A 16,124-nucleotide genomic window follows, 5' to 3' on the forward strand; every position below is an offset into this window, starting at 1 on the left:
ACGGTGCCGACAAACTGTTAGGGCCTACATAAAGCTGTCTCGACAGTGGAGCTTTCCTTTCAGCACCATGGAATGAAACCTTACCACCACTACACCTGGCTGTCAGCAGAGCCTGGCAACCTGGTCTCAGAGCATTTTGTATTATTCTGTACGTAAATCCAATACACTCCATTTAGTATGATATATTTGGTATGGTTTGTATTCATTTGTGAATGTCCATCACCCATTTCGTATGATATGTTACGAATTACAATTGGTATTATATGTTACGAATTTGCAAAGCGTAAAATATGTAGCTAAAAAGTATTAAGTAGTTAAAGTTGCTAATTAGCTAAAATGCTAAAGTTATCCGTGATGACATTTGAACTAACAACCTTCGGTTTGCAGACGTTCTCGTTATACGTCCTCCCATCCACCCCGACCTAAGTAACCATTTGTCTTATGTAACCATACAAACCAAACATATCATACTAATTTGAGTGTCCCGGACATACGTTTCTGAGAAAAGGCTGAGCCTCGTCTGGCAGCAAAACAGTTTATTCAGCCTCATTTACTGCATTTAAAAACAACATAGCTAATACGGTATGGCTGACTTGCTTAAATAAATATGGTTTCTACTGATTCCTTGTGGATTTGTGTAACTCAATAAGAACCGCATTCTCCTTCAATAATAACGAATTCTGACATGAGTTTTGATTTTTGAACTATACACAAACATTATTACATTTATGTTAAGTAAATTCATAATGCTGTTCTTATCATTAGCAAACAAGCTGTGACGAGGTAGGCCTATTCCTTCAGCACTTTCAAAATGGACCACCGACAGAAATTCAGATGTATTCAGCAAGATGTTGAGGCATTAACTTTACTCTTCTTTAAACCACAGAGAGAGAGAGACAGTTAGCCTGCCATTTGAAGTATTTTATTAGGCCTATGTGGTCTAAAAAGGAAGGAAAATACAATCACGAGGATCCACTTTTATAGGCAATATACCGACGCACAGACAGCGCATTGCGCAAACAAAACAAACCTCGCCATATCAACTGGAATTACATGGGTCTATTACTGACCTTTTTGTTGAAAAAAACAACATTTGAATGGGAAGAGAGAGTCACCGGTAAACATGGTTACAGACCCAACAACATTATATAGTATCCCCTCCTCATGGTTACAGACCCAACAACATTATATAGTATCTCCTCCTCATGGTTACAGACCCAACAACATTATATAGTATCCCCTCCTCATGGTTACAGACCCAACAACATTATATAGTATCTCCTCCTCGTGGAGAAAAGCACATGAACTAATTATAATACACAAAGTAAGCAAAACAATGAAATGCATCATTCCAACATTACCTAAAATGATTAATAAGATACTGAGATAGACCTACAGTGGGGAAAAAAAGTATTTAGTCAGCCACCAATTGTGCAAGTTCTCCCACTTAAAAAGATGAGAGAGGCCTGTAATTTTCATCATAGGTACACGTCAACTATGACAGACAAAATGAGAAAAGAAAATCCAGAAAATCACATTGTAGGATTTGTAATGAATTTATTTGCAAATTATGGTGGAAAATAAGTATTTGGTCAATAACAAAAGTTTCTCAATACTTTGTTATATACCCTTTGTTGGCAATGACACAGGTCAAACGATTTCTGTAAGTCTTCACAAGGTTTTCACACACTGTTGCTGGTATTTTGGCCCATTCCTCCATGCAGATCTCCTCTAGAGCAGTGATGTTTTCAACTCCCTCCAAAGATTTTCTATGGGGTTGAGATCTGGAGACTGGCTAGGCCACTCCAGGACCTTGAAATGCTTCTTACGAAGCCACTCCTTCGTTGCCCGGGCGGTGTGTTTGGGATCACTGTCATGCTGAAAGACCCAGCCACATTTCATCTTCAATGCCCTTGCTGATGGAAGGAGGTTTTCACTCAAAATCTCACGATACATGGCCCCATTCATTCTTTCCTTTACACGGATCAGTCGTCCTGGTCCCTTTGCAGAAAAACAGCCCCAAAGCATGATGTTTCCACCCCCATGCTTCACAGTAGGTATGGTGTTCTTTGGATGCAACTCAGCATTCTTTGTACTCCAAACACGACGAGTTTAGTTTTTACCAAAAAGTTCTATTTTGGTTTCATCTGACCATATGACATTCTCCCAATCCTCTTCTGGATCATCCAAATGCACTCTAGCAAACTTCAGACGGGCCTGGACATGTACTGGCTTAAGCAGGGGGACACATCTGGCACTGCAGGATTTGAGTCCCTGGCGGCGTAGTGTGTTACTGATGGTAGGCTTTGTTACTTTGGTCCCAGCTCTCTGCAGGTCATTCACTAGGTCCCCCCGTGTGGTTCTGGGATTTTTGCTCACCGTTCTTGTGATCATTTTGACCCCACGGGGTGAGATCTTGCGTGGAGCCCCAGATCGAGGGAGATTATCAGTGGTCTTGTATGTCTTCCATTTCCTAATAATTGCTCCCACAGTTGATTTCTTCAAACCAAGCTGCTTACCTATTGCAGATTCAGTCTTCCCAGCCTGGTGCAGGTCTACAATTTTGTTTCTGGTGTCCTTTGACAGCTCTTTGGTCTTGGGAGCGTAACTGTTTGAGGTTGTGGACAGGTGTCTTTTATACTGATAACAAGTTCAAAGAGGTGCCATTAATACAGGTAACGAGTGGAGGACAGAGGAGCCTCTTAAAGAAGAAGTTACAGGTCTGTGAGAGCCAGAAATCTTGCTTGTTTGTAGGTGACCAAATACTTATTTTCCACCATAGTTTGCAAATAAATTCATTAAAAATCCTACAATGTGATTTTCTGGATTTTTTTTCCTCATTTTGTCTGTCATAGTTGATGTGTACCTATGATGAAAATTACAGGCCTCTCTCATCTTTTTAAGTGGGAGAACTTGCACAATTGGTGGCTGACTAAATACTTTTTCCCCCCACTGTATATACAGTGAGGGAAAAAAGTATTTGATCCTCTGCTGATTTTGTACATGACATGATCAGTCTATAATTTTAATGGTAGGTTTATTTGAACAGTGAGAGACAGAATAACAACAACAAAATCCAGAAAAACGCATGTCAAAAATGTTATAAATTGATTTGCATTTTAATGAGCGAAATAAGTATTTGACCCTCTCTCAATCAGAAAGATTTCTGTCTCCCAGGTGTTTTTTATACAGGTAACGAGCTGAGATTAGGAGCACACTCTTAAAGGTAGGGTAAATAACGGAGGCGTATACAGTGCATTCGGAAAGTATTCAGACCCCTTGACTTTTTCCACATGATGTTACGTTACAGCCTTATTCTAAAATGGATTAAATCGTTTTTCATCCTTATCAATCTACACACAATACCCCCTAATGACAAAGCAAAAACAGGTTTTTAGACATTTTTGCAAATGTATTAAACACAAAAACTGATCACATTTACATAAGTATTCAGACCCTTTACTCAGTAATTTATTGAAGCACCTTTGGCAGCAATTACAGCCTCAAGTCTTCCTGGGTATGACTCTACTAGCTTGGCACACCTGTATTTGAGGAGTTTCTCCCATTCTTCTCTGCAGATCCTCTCAAGCTCTGTCAGGCTGGATGGGGAGCGTCGCTGCACAGCTATTTTCAGGTCTCTCCAGAGCTGTTCGATCGGGTTCAAGTCCAGGCTCTGGCTGGGCCACTCAAGGACATTCAGAGACTTGTCCCGAAGCCACTCCTGTGTTGTCTTGGATGTGTGCTTAGGGTCGTTGCCCTGTTGGAAGGTGAACCTTTGCTCCAGTCTGAGGTCCTGAGCGCTCTGGAGCAGGCTTTCATCAAGGATCTCTCTGTACTTTGCTCCGTTCATCTTTCCCTTGATCATGACTGGTCTCCCAGTCCCTACCGCTGAAAAACATCCCAACAGCATGATACTGTCACCACCATGCTTCACCGTAGGGATGGTGTCAGGTTTCCTCCAGACGTGATGCTTGGCATTCAGTTCAATCTTTGGCAAACTCCAAGCGGGCTGTCATCTGCCTTTTACTGAGGAATGGCTTCCGTCTGGCCACTCTACCATAAAGGCCTCTAGTGGGTTCTTGGTCACCTCCCTGACCAAGGCCCTTCTCCCCTGATTGCTCAGTTTGGCCGGGTGGCCAGCTCTAGGAAGTGTATTGGTGTTTGCAAACTTCTTCCATTTAAGAATGATAGAAGCCGCTGTGTTCTTGGGGACCTTCAATGCTGCAGAAATTTTTTGGTACCCTTCCCCAAATCTGTGCCTCGACACATCCTGTCTCGGAGCTCTACGGACAATTCCTTCCACCTCATGGCTTGGTTTTTGCTCTGACATGCACTGTCAACTGTGGGACCTTATATAGACAGGTGTATGCCTTTCCAAATCATGTCCAATCAATTGAATTTACCACAACTCTAATTAAGTTGTAGAAACATGTCAAGGATGATCAATGGAAACAGGATGCACCTCAGCTCAATTTCGAGTCTCATAGTAAAGGGTCTGAATACTTATGTAAATAAGGTATTTCTGTTTTTTATATTTAATAAATATGCAAACATTTCAAAAAACCTGTTTTCACTTTGTCATTATGGGGTATTTAATCTATTTTAGAATAAGGTTGTAACATAACAAAAAGTGGAAAAAGGGAAGGGGTCTGAATAGTTTCCGAATATACCGCAAACAGACAAAGAAAGCTCTTACAATATTCAATGATGACATTTCTCTAAAACTGGCTATAGGCTACATGTGCACCACCAATCAGAACATTTGGCTAAGTTCTGAGGGGGAGAGGGACCAAATTATTATGGTGAGACACACAGGCTACTAACCACTTACTACACAACATACACTTAGTATTACTTTCTTAGCTGCAGTATACATATATCCCTGGCATATTACATAATTTATGCAGCAGTATACAAGACATATTTTTGGACTCACCGTTGTTGTGCTGTGCTCACTTGAACAGGAAGATGGAGCAGTGGTCCCTCTTGTGGGTAAACTTTGTCATCATCAAACCTTTTTTATCAAAGTCTGGCATTCTCTGGATGAAGTCATGCTGGATTGACAGTATGGCCAATATATTCAACCTTTTCTGGCCCATGGTGTTGCGAGTGAATGTTTATCCTTTTAAGCTTGGAAATTAGACCCTTTCAGACAGATGTTTTCAATCATTAAACCCAGACTTGGACCACACACCCTCTCCACTGAATAGCAGTCAGGGGAAGCAAAATAGTGATTGCTTTGTGACACTTGCAGTTACCCACTGATTCCTTCCAAACCACTCATTGTTGAATTGGTGATTTCTGACTTGTGTAATGTTTATCTCCAATGGCCGATGAGCACAGAGACATTTTATCTATAATTTATCTTCATATGACAAGGATTGAAAAGGATTTGCCAGTAGATTGTCAATGTGATTCATGATGATGATGATTGCTTGTCTAGCTAGCTAGCATGCTAGCTAAGATTTTGAAAGTATGATGTTGACATGATCAGTCGAATCAAATCTACGGTATAACGTGTTTTGACGTCATTTTATCTGTGGCCAATGACCTTGAGCCTTCTTGGACGGCATTTCTACTGTAAATCTATGGCAGCACCCAACGGGGCTTGAACTGCCTAGCTCTCCCTGTAAATTCTACGGTGATGTAGTGTCTGTATTCTGAGTGACAGAATCACAGCACAACTAGAGAAGATTACCAACGCCTACGCTCTGTGCTTTCTTTCGCTGGCTGCCGCTCCTTCACAGAAAGCGTTGAGCTAGGCTGAAACACCTGCATTTTGGAGCTGCCTTACTCAAGAAAGAGACCATGTTTGCATGCACTTTATTAACTCAAGGAATTATTTGTTGTTGTTGATTGTTTGCAAAGTGATATGTGACACAAATTAATGCCAGGATAACATGCCCTGAATGACAGGTCGCCACTGTGCTCTTGTGACGAGTACTGAGTATACGAAGAGGCAGGACGCAGACGCAGGAATAACAAGGTCAAGGTTTACTTAACAATGACAAAGAGAAATAACAAAGATAGAGTAAACGACACGAAGCTAAACAATCACACACAACATCACACAGAACAGTCCAGGGCTAAATAGGGGTGGTGATGAGATGATGAGGTGCAGATGTGTATTTTTATGGATTGTCAAATAAAACTGGGTTAATCACGAACATAGAGTTAGAATTATTTGTTACTGGGCCAGGAATGTAATTGGGTCATTTCACTGTGTGTGTGGTGGTAAAGAGGGAATCTGACCTAGGCGGGGCAATAAAAGAGCGGGAAACTGAAGAGGGGACTATATAAATTGAGGGAGAGGAGAAGAGGGTGTGCCATTCTGCATACTGGCATCGGCTTTGTTGAAACTCTAATAAAGTCATATCTTGATGCAACAAAAACTCTGTAAGACCTTATTTGTAATAAAGTATAGTGGTTATTTTCCACAACAGTGCAGGTGCGCTGGAGGTGATTAGGGTGCGATGGCTGGTGCGCTCAGACCGGTGGCTCAGTAGACCGGTGAATCAGAGCGCCGGAGGGGAGCAACGTGAGGAGACGTAACAGAACCCCCCCCCCCCCTCCCGTTGGACGTCGCCGGCCAGGAGGATGACCCTGAGGGCGAGGAGCGGGCCGGTCAGGGCTGCGACGGTGGAAGTCCCAAATTAGTTTGGGGTCCAGAACGTCCCCAGCCGGAACCCAGCTCTTCTCCTCAGGACCATACCCCTCCCAGTCCACCAGGTAATGGAGCCATCCCCCACGGAACCTGGAGTCCAGCAGGTCCCTCACCGCATACGCCGGACTCCCATCAATGTGCAGGGGCGGAGGAGGCGTACCCCGGGGGACGGCATCCGCCAGAGGACCAGGAACCACCGGCCTGAGGAGAGACACATGAAAATTGAGTGAAACATGGTAGTGAGGGGGAAGGAGCAGCCGGTATGATACCTCATTTATCCGCCGGAGGACCTTAAACGGCCCCATAAACCAGGGGCTCAGTTTCTTGCAGGGCAGGCGGAGAGGGAGGTTCTTTGTGGACAGCCAGACACGATCCCCAGGCTGGAATACAGGGGTCTCACTGCGGTGACAGTCGGCTTGGTCCTTCTGCCGACGAATGGCCCTCTGGAGATGGACATGGGCGGCGTCCCAGACCTGTCCGGCCCAGTGGAACCACTCATCGACAGCGGGCGCATCAGTCTGGCTAGGTGTCTAAGGGGCCAAGGCCGGTTGGTAACCCAGGCTCACTGGAAGGGAGTGAGCCCCATGGAGGAGTGAACGAGGGAGTTCTGGGCATATTCTGCCCAGGGAAGAAACCTTGCCCACTCACCCTGCCGGTCCTGTCAGTGGCAACGAAGAAACCTCACCAGCTCCTGGTTCATGCGCTCCACCTGCCCATTTGACTGAGGCCTATACCCGGAAGTGAGGCTGGCTGTGGCCCCGATCTTCTCCAGGAAAGCCTTCCACACCCGGGAGGTGAATTGGGGGCCACGGTCTGAGACGATGTCCTCCGGAAGTCCATAATGCCGGAAGACCTGTTGGAACAGGACCTCAGCGACCTGGAGAGCAGAAGGAAGACCAGTTAGTGGCAAAAAACGACATGATTTGGAGAACCGATCTATGACCACCGTGACTGTGGTGAAGCCGTCAGAACGTGGAAGGTCGGTGACAAAGTCTATGGACAGGTGTGACCAAGGTCGCTGAGGCACTGGGAGAGGAACTAGTTTGCCTGCCGGGGCGTTCCAAGGTGTCTTCGTTTTGGCACATATGGAACAAGAGTTGACGTAGCGGTAGACATCAGAAGCCAAGGTGGGCCACCAGTATTTTTGGGCTAGAGAATGCAGGGTGCGCGTAATACCAGAGTGACCTGCCGTGAGGGTAGTGTGCGCCCAGATCAGCAGGCGGTCACGAACACTGTTGGGTACATACACGCGCCCCGGAGGGTCGTTGGCAGGCGCTGGATCCTCCTGAGCCGCCAGGCGGATGTCTTCGTCCACATCCCAAACGACAGGTGCAACGATGAGAGACGAGGGCAGGATAGGACCCCCTAGATCCTTCCTTTCTCAGGTATCGTGCATCCTGGAGAGTGCGTCAGCCTTCACATTCTGGGATCCTGTTCGGTAGGACAGAATGAATTGGAAGCGAGTGAGAAATTGGGCCCACCTGGCTTGACGAGAGTTCATCCGTTTCGCTGCCCGTATGTGCTCCAAATTCCGGTGGTCAGTAAGAATCCGGAATGGATGGACTGCGCCCTCCAGCCAGTGTCTCCATTCCTCCAGAGCGAGGACCACCGCCAACAACTCCCTGTCTCCAACTCCATAATCATTCTCTGCGGGGGTAAGCTTTTTAGAGAAAAAGGCACAGGAATACATTTTCTCTGGCTTACCGTGCCGCCGGGAGAGGACCGCACCCACGCCCTCCTCTGATGTGTCCACCTCCAGGATGAAAGGACGAGATGGATCTGGGTGTTTTAGGATGGGCGCTGTGGTGATCCTCTCCTTCAGATTCTTGAAGGCAGCGTCAGCCTCAGGGTTCCAGGCCAGCTTCTGAGGCCCACCCTTAAGGAGAGGTGAGCCGGGCGGCTATGAAGCTGAAGGACCTGATGAAATGCCGGTAGAAATTAGCGTAGCCCAGGAAGCTCTGTAGTTCCTTGATGGTGGTGGGAACTGGCCATGACCTGACGGCGTCCGTCTTCACTCCTTCCATGAACACCCGCTGAGGACTGATCCAGTATCCCAGGAAGGAGATGGCCTTTTGGTGGAATTCGCATTTCTCCCCCTTCACCAACAGGCTGTGTTCCCGGAGGCGGAGTAGGACAGCTCAGATGTCCCTGACGTGCTCCTCGAACATAGCCGAGTAGATCAGGATATCGTCGATGTACACCACCACCTGTCTACTCAGCATGTCCCGGAACACAGAAGGTGCGTTGGCAAGGCCGTAGGGCATGACGCAGTATTCATAGTGGCCTGAGGTAGTGCTGAATGCCGTCTTCTACTCGTCTTCTATCCGGATTCGGATCAGGTTGTAGGCACTCGTCAGGTCCAACTTGGTAAAGTACCGGGTCCCTCGTAGCTGCTCGATGGCCGACGGAACCAGGGGGAAGTGGTATCGGTACTTGGTGGTGACTGCGTTCAGCCCCCTGTAGTCAATGCATGGTCTCAGTCCTCCGTCTTTTTTGGCCACGAAGAAGAAGCTGGCGTAGGCAGGAGAGGTAGAGCGTCTGATGAACCCCTGTTTCAGGGTCTCCGCCACATACTTCTCCATGGCCTCAGTCTCCGCCATGGAAAGGGGGTAAATGCGACACTTCGGGGGGTGTTGTCGCTCCAGCAGGTCAATGGTGCAGTCCCAGGGCCTGTGAGAAGGGAGACACGTAGCCTTTAATGAAGAGAAGAAATCGGAGAGATCTGCGTACTCAAGTGGAATGTTGGGCTGGATGGCGGACACCGGACTCTCCACTGACGTGGAACAACAAACCACCAGCAGGCAGGTCTTCCGGCATGAGGTGGACCAGGCTGTTATCCTCTTGGTGCTCCAATTGATGGTGGGGTTGTGTAGTCTGAGCCAGGGCAATCCCAAGACGATCCGTTGAAGGGTGACGTGACGATGTAGAATGACAGCTCCCCATGGTGCTCCGGTAGTGTGGGAATGGTGATGGGGAGAGTGACGTGCGTAATGGTGCCTCATCCAAGGGGTTTATTGTCCATTGAGGTGACGTGTAGTGGAGCTGGCAGTGGCACAGTGTGCCACCCCCATTCAGAGACCAGCTCCCTGTCTATAAGGTTCCCCGCTGATCCAGAATCTATCATAGCAGTATAAATGGAAGAGAAGGAATAACCAGTCACCGTTTATGGGATCTAAAAACAATGGTGTTGTGATAGGAGCTGACATAACACTCACGGAGTGGCGACGGGAGTCATACCGCCTAGATAGGGAGCCACCAGGAGATCTGTGGTCCGTGGTGGTGTAGGGGGTGCTGCCCACCTCCATGGATGAGGACTCGGAAGCAGGGCGGCTTCCATAGCTCAGATGGGGTGAGCGTCGAGGCTCCAGGAGGTGTTGGGAACGTTGTCTCTCTCTCAACATGTCGTCAAGACGGATGGACGTGGTGATGAGGGTATCAAGGTCCATCTCGTCGTCCCGACATGAGAGTTCCGTCTTGATGTCCTCCCGTAAGCCTCTCCTGAAGGCCATGCGCAGAGCACGCTCATTCCAGCCGGAAGACGCCGCCACCGTGCGAAAGCTCAGAGCGTGCTAGGAAGCGGGCCCCTCTCTCTGTGGTAGATTGAGGAGATGCTCACCCCCGTCCTTTCCCTCTTGGGATTCTCTCAAGCAGCTACACCTGGAATGGTTTTCCAACAGTCTTGAAGGAGTTCCCACATATGCTGAGCACTTGTTGGCTGCTTTTTCTTCACTCTGCAGTCAGACTCATCCCAAACCATCTCAATTGGGTTGAGGTCAGGGGTTTGGGGAGGCCAGGTCATCTATGCAGCACTCCATCACTCTACTTTTTGGTAAAATAGCCCTTACACAGACTGGAGGTGTGTTGGGTCATTGTCCTGTTGAAAAACAAATGATAGTCCCACTAAGCCCAAACCAGATGGGATGGCGTATCGCTGCAGAATGCTGTGGTAACCATGCTGGTTAAGTGTGCCATAAATTCTAAATAAATCACAGACAGTGTCACCAGCAAAGCACCCCCACACCATAACACCTCCTCCTCCATGCTTTACGGTGGGAACTTCACATGCGGAGATCATCCGTTCACCCACACCGCGTCTCACAAAGACACAGCGGTTGGAACCAAAAATCTCAAATTTGGACTCCAGACCGAAGGACACATTTCCACCGGTCTAATGTCAATAGCTTGTGTTTCTTGTCTATTCTTCTTATTGGTGTCCTTTAGTAGTGGTTTCTTTGCAGCAATTCGACCATGAAGGCCTGATTCACACAGTCTCCTCTGAATAGTTGATGTTGAGATGTGTCTGTGACTTGAACTCTGTGAAGGATTTATTTGGGCTGCAATTTCTGAGGCTGGTAATTCTAATGAACTTATCCTCTTCAGCAGCGGTAACTCTGGGTCTTCCTTTCCTGTGGTGGTCCTCATGAGTTTCATCATAGCACTTGTTGGTTTTTGCAACTGCACTTGAAGAAACTTTCAAAGTTCTTGACATTTTTCATATTGACTTAACTTAATGTCTTAAAGTAATATTGAACTGTCGTTTCTCTTTGCTTATTTGAGCTGTTCTTGCCATAATATGGACTTGGTCTTTTACCAAATAGGGCTATCTTCTGTATACCACCCTACCTTGTCACAACACAACTGATTGGCTCAAATGCATTAAGAAGGAAAGAAATTCCACAAATTAACTTTTAAGAAAGCAGACCTGTTAATTGAAATGCATTCCAGGTGACTACCTCATGAAGCTGGTTGGGAGAATTCCAAGAGTGTGCAAAGCTGTCATCAAGGCAAAGGGTGGCTATTTGTCCCCTGTAGCTCAGTTGGTAGAGCATGGTGCTTGCAATGCCAGGGTTGTGGGTTCGTTTCCCACGGGGGGCCAGTATGAAAATGTATGCACTCACTAACTGTAAGTCGCTCTTATCACGACTTCCGCCGAGGCTGCCTCCCCTCCTTGTTCGGGCAGGTTTCGGCGTTCGTCGTCACCGGCTTACTGGCTACTGCCGCTCCCATTCTCATCACTCCACTTGTCTTGTCTTGTCAATCACACACACCTGGTGCTCATCCCCTAATTAGTCTGTGTATAAGTGTTCCCTCTGCCCCCTTGTCTTTGTGAGTGATTGTTCTATGTGGGAGGAGTGTAGATCGGTTGAGATATTTTACTCCTGCGCCGGACACCGTCCATCATTCACCACAGAATCACTCACCCGCTGATATGGAGTCAGCAGGAGAAGACCGCATGCCTGGAGTCGTGGCAAGGGTCCCGGAGCTTTCCACGATGCTGGCCAGCTTGGGGGAAGTGATGGATCGGGTTCTTCAGGTCGTCCAACATCGAGAACAGCTGGTCAACCGGATCCAGCCACCTACAACACAGCACCCGGAGGGATCCAGATATCCCGGCCACCGGCGTTTGATGGGACGGCAGCGCGCTGTAAAGGATTCCTTCTCCAACTGGAGCTGTATTTCTCCAGCATCAGGCCGGCGCCATTGGAGCAGGAGAAGGTATCCGTCCTCATTTCCTGCCTCTGGGGAAAGCCCTGGAGTGGGCCAGCGCGGTGTGGAACGAAGGAGGAGCCACGTTGGAGGACTACAGGGAGTTCGCTCGCCTCTTTTGGGCGGTTTTCGATCACCCACCCGAGGGTCGAGAGGTGGGCGAGCGGCTGGTCCAGCTGAGGCAAGGGACGAGGACCGCACAGGACTACGCGCTGGAGTTCCGGACGCTGGCAGCGGGGTCCGGGTGGAACAAGCGGGCCCTGATCGACCATTTCCGGTGCCACCTACGGGAGGACGTCCGACGGGAGCTAGCCTGCCGGGATGCCATGCTATCGTTCTCCCAACTGGTGGACATGGCCATCCGGCTGGACAATCTGCTGGCAGCCAGAGGACGTCCTGGTAGGGGTCTGCCCGTTCCCACACCGGATGACTCGGATCCCGAGCAGATGGAGCTGGGAGGGGCCGCCGGTCGAGAGAGCGGAGGAGGACAGCGACAGTGCCACTCTGGTGGCACGAAGGGACAATACACCTCTCGTCGCAGTCAACGTTCTTTTGGATCTGGAGGCGGTAGGCAGGGCACTCACGCATCACCCCAGGTATCGAACACCCACACTTGTTCAGAGCCCTTTGCGGCGCACTGTACCCTATCTATATCCTTTCCCGATCACATGGTAGTTCCCCAATGTAAGGCGCTAGTCGATTCAGGCGCAGCTGGGAACTTTATGGACAGGGCATTTGCACGCCATCAAGGTATTTCATTGGTTCCCTTATCCATTCCACTCCCCATCAGAGCCCTTGATAGTCGACCATTAGGGTCCGGGTTAAAAAGTCCAGACGGTACCCCCACCGTGCGCATTCCCCTCGAAAACCATGATCTGGCGCTCGCGTTTTCCAAGACGCAGGTGACTAAATTATCACCTCATCGGGAGGGGGATTGCGCGATAAACCTCCGTGTAGACGGTGTACCTCCCAGGAGTCATGTGTATCCCCTGTCGCAGGCTGAAACGGAGGCTATGGAGACATACGTCACCGAGTCCCTGGGCCAGCGGTATATACGTCCCTCCACTTCAGCTGTTCCTCAAGTTTCTTCTTTGTGAAGAAGAAAGATGGCGGTTTACGCCCGTGCATTGATTATCGACCACTGAACAAGGTGACGATACGATTTAGTTATCCTCTTTCCTTCAGTGATTGAGTCAATGCATGGGGCCCGCTTCACCAAATTAGATCTCAGGAGTGCCTACAACCTGGTGCGTATTCGGGAAGGGGATGAGTGGAAAACAGCATTCAGCACAACCTCGGGGCATTATGAATACCTGGTGATGCCCTACGGTTTGATAAATCCCGTGTAGCTCAGTTGGTAGAGCATGGCGCTTGCAACGCCAGGGTTGTGGGTTCGTTTTCCAGGGGGGCCAGTATGAAAAAAATAAAAAATAGAAAATGTATGCACTCACTAACTGTAAGTCGCTCTGGATAAGAGCGTCTGCTAAATGATTAAAATGTGTAATGTAATGAATGCTCCATCCGTCTTCCAGTCCTTTGTGAATGAGGTGTTTCGGGACATGCTTGGTCGCAGTGTGGTGGTCTACATTGATGACATCCTGATGTATTCCACTACGCGCGCCTAGCATGTATCCCTGGTTCGCAAGGTACTGGTCTGACTGCTGGAGAATGACCTTAATGTCAAGGCAGAAAAGTGTGAGTTTTTCCAGCAGTCAGTCTCCTTCCTCGGATACCGCATTACTACCTCAGGTGTGGAGATGGAGGGAGATCACATTTCAGCCGTGCGTAATTGGCCGACTCCAACCACGGTTAAGGAGGTGCAGCGCTTCCTTGGCTTTGCCAACTACTATCGGAGGTTTATCCGGGGCTTTGGCAAGGTCGCAGCTCCCATTACCTCCTTGTTGAAGGGTGGGCCGTCCCGGCTCCGCTGGTCTGCTGAGGCTGACCTGGCCTTCAGTAGACTGCGGGGTCTATTCACCTCAGCCCCGGTACTGGCCCACCCCGATCCATCACTACCGTTCATAGTGGAGGTGGATGCGTCCGAGGTAGGGATAGGCGCTGTCCTGTCTCAACGCTCAGGCATGCCACCCAAGCTCCGCCCCTGTGCCTTCTTTTCTAAGAAGTTCGGCTTGGAGGAGCAGAACTACGGCGTTGGTGATCGGGAGCTGCTGGCTGTTTTCCGAGCTTTGACCGTGTGGAGGCATTGGCTCGAAGGGGCGAAACACCTTTTCCTCGTCTGGACAGACCACCGTAACCTGGGGTACATCCGGCAGCGAGGAGGCTGAATCCTCGCCAGGCCAGGTGGGCCCACTTCTTCACCCGGTTTGATTTCACACTATCATACATTCCGGGTACGAAGAACGTGAAGGCAGATGCACTGTCCCGGCTGTATGACACAGAGGAGAGGCCCAGAGACAACACCCCCATACTCCCGGCCTCCTGCATTGTGGCGCCGGTAGTGTGGGCGATGGACGCGGATATAGAGCGGGCATTACGCACAGATCCATCTCCACCTCAGTGTCCAGCTGGGCTGCGGTACGTGCCTGCTCTTATCCGTGATCGTTTGATCTACTGGGCACACACGTCACCCTCCTTTGGTCACCCAGGTATCGGTTGTATAGTGCGCTGCCTGACCGATAAATACTGGTTGCCTACCTTGGCTAAGGACGTGAGGGTGTACGTCTCCTCCTGCTCGGTGTGCGCCCAGAGTAAGGCACCTAGGCACCTCCCAACGGGTAAGTTGCAACCATTACCAGTTCCACAACGACCATGGTCTCATCTAAGTATTGATTTTCTTACTGATCTTCCCCTCTCCCAAGGTAACACCACCATCCTGGTCGTTGTGGACCGCTTTTCGAAGTCCTGCCGCCTCCTTCCTCTGCCCGGTCTCCCCACGGCCCTACAAACTGCGGAGGCCCTGTTTACTCACGTCTTCCGGCACTACGGGGTACCAGAGGATATAGTGTCCGACCGAGGTCCCCAGTTCACGTCTAGGGTATGAAGGCGTTCATGGAACATCTGGGGGTCTCTGTCAGCCTGACCTCTGGATTCCACCCCAAGAGTAATGGGCAGGTGGAAAGGGTTAATCAAGATGTGGGTAGATTCCGGCGGACCTACTGCCAGGACCGGCCAGGGGAGTGGTCGGTGTTCTTGCCATGGGCAGAACATGCTCAGAACTCTCTCCGCCACTCCTCCACTAACCTAACGCCCTTCCAATGTGTTTTAGGTTGCCAACCGGTTCTGGCACCAGAGCCAGACCGAGGCTCCTGCGGTGGATGACTGGTTTCGGCGCGCGGAGGAGACTTGGGACGCTTCCCACGTTCACCTCCAGCACGCCGTGCGTCGTCAGAAGGCCAACGCTGAACGTACCGGGGGATCGGGTCTGGCTCTCGTTCCGGAATCTGCCCCTCCACCTGCCCTGCCAGAAGCTGAGCCCGCGGTTTGTGGGGCTGTTTAAAGTCCTGAGGAGGATAAACAAGGTCACATACAGGTTATTACTTCCCCCTGATTACCCCTCGTTTCATGTGTCTCTCCTCAGGCCGGTGGTGGTTGGTCCGCTCCAGGAGTCTGAGGTGCGGGAGGTCCCTCCACCTCCTCTGGACATCGAGGGGGCCCCGGCGTACTTGGTCTGTTCCATCCTAGATTCGAGGCATCGATTGGGGGGCCTTCAGTACCTCATGGAGTGGGAGGGGTACGGTCCGGAGGAACGGTGCTGGGTCCCGGAGAGGGACATCCTCGATCCCTCCCTGTTGCGGGATTTCCACCGTCACCATTCGGCGCGCCCTGCTCCGTGTCCTCCTGGCCATCCCCAAGGCCGGGGTCGGCGCGCTGCTGGAGCCACGCGTCAAGGTGGGGTACTGTCATGACTTCCGCCGAGGCTGCCTCCCCTCCTTGTTCGGGCAGGTTTCGGCGTACGTCGTCACCGGCTTACTAGCTACTGCCGCTCACATTCTCATCACTCCACTTGTCTTGT

The 16,124-nt window shown here is 49.7% G+C and overlaps 1 long non-coding RNA gene across 5 annotated transcripts in view; it reads right to left on the bottom strand.

The window, feature by feature from the left end:
• LOC311140602 overlaps positions 1-16,124 on the bottom strand; it is a 252,498-nt gene that overhangs the window by 174,596 nt on the left and 61,778 nt on the right. Inside the window, exons 4-5 of one of the 5 annotated variants that reach the window (XR_014614151.1) lie at positions 6,955-7,541; positions 5,980-6,865 (exon numbers count right to left, since the gene is read on the bottom strand). The exons of 2 other annotated variants lie outside the window; for them this stretch is intronic. This is a non-coding gene — a long non-coding RNA (uncharacterized lncRNA). Of the gene's footprint in view, positions 1-5,979; positions 7,542-16,124 lie in introns of those variants that run through there. 2 more of the 5 variants (XR_014614152.1, XR_014614153.1) reach the window with 2 other exon arrangements.

This window comes from Coregonus lavaretus, assembly GCF_964263955.1.
Source record: "Coregonus lavaretus genome assembly, chromosome: 13".
NCBI classification, from domain to species: Eukaryota; Metazoa; Chordata; class Actinopteri; order Salmoniformes; family Salmonidae; genus Coregonus; species Coregonus lavaretus.